The sequence below is a fragment of the Myotis davidii genome, unplaced genomic scaffold, assembly GCF_000327345.1.
Source record: "Myotis davidii unplaced genomic scaffold, ASM32734v1 scaffold200, whole genome shotgun sequence".
In the NCBI taxonomy this organism is placed as follows: Eukaryota; Metazoa; Chordata; class Mammalia; order Chiroptera; family Vespertilionidae; genus Myotis; species Myotis davidii.
Genome location: NW_006293700.1, coordinates 3,017,125 through 3,018,283, shown reverse-complemented (window position 1 = coordinate 3,018,283; position 1,159 = coordinate 3,017,125).

Genomic DNA, 1,159 nt, shown 5'->3' with positions numbered 1-1,159 from the left:
CCCCAAGATGGGGAAGCCATCTTTGCAGCCCAGTCCACCTGGTGGGGATGGAGTCTGGCTGACGTCGCAGGATTACAGCGATTTGGAGCAAATGCAACCTGGACCCCCCAGGGCAAAGCAGCTGGGACATAAAAGCAAGCACCCTGGCCCGGCCAGTGTGGCTTAGTGGTTGAACATTGACCTATGAACCAGGAGGTCATGGTTTGATTCCCGGTTTGGTTCCCAGTCAGGGCACATGCCCTGGTCGTGGGCTTGATCCCCTGTGTGGTGTGTGCAGGAGGCAGCTGATCAATGATTCTGATCATTGATGTTTCTCTCTCTCTCTTCCTCTCCCTTCCTTTCTGAAATCAATTATAAGTATAAATATAAGAATATATATAATCAGAAGCTGTGAAAGGCAAAATGGCGCCACCCCGATTAATTTCCTTTTAATGATTAGGGAATTTTATTATTTCTTTCTCTAGTTTAAAAGTTCACTACTTTGAGTGAAAAGTAAAAACATCCTATTTGGAAGCCAAAACTTAATTAGAAACCATAAATGCTAATTCTGTTTTTCCGCTCATGAGACTCATTGCTTGTATGTGTCCCCATTAACGCACAAAATGAAAAGTGGTGGTGGTATATGTTTAATTAGGCTTAACATTTAAATTTGCATGTTCAAAGTTTATTAAGGTTCCTTGAGAGCTGATGAGTATGGTGCTCGTTGGTAGGTGTCTGGTAGGGCAAGAAAGGATTGGGTTTGCCCCTTCTAACGCTCCACCTACATTTTCACCAGCGTCTAAAAGATACATCTGACTCAAAAAACATAAAAAAAATAACCCCACTGCCACCCACCTTTAATACAGCTAGAGAATTGCTGCTGATCATTTTCTATAATTATAATCCTTTTTTAAAAAAATATATTTTATTGATTTTTTTACAGAGAGGAAGGGAGAGAGATAGAGAGCCAGAAACATCGATGAGAGATAAACATCAATCAGCCTCCTCCTGCACATCTCCTACTGGGATGTGCCCGGCAACCAAGGTACATGCCCTTGACCGGAATCGAACCTGGGACCTTTCAGTCCGCAAGCCAACACTCTATCCACTGAGCCAAACCGGCTTCGGCAAACCTGGGACCCTTGAGTCCGCAGGCCGACACTCTATCCACTGAGCCAAG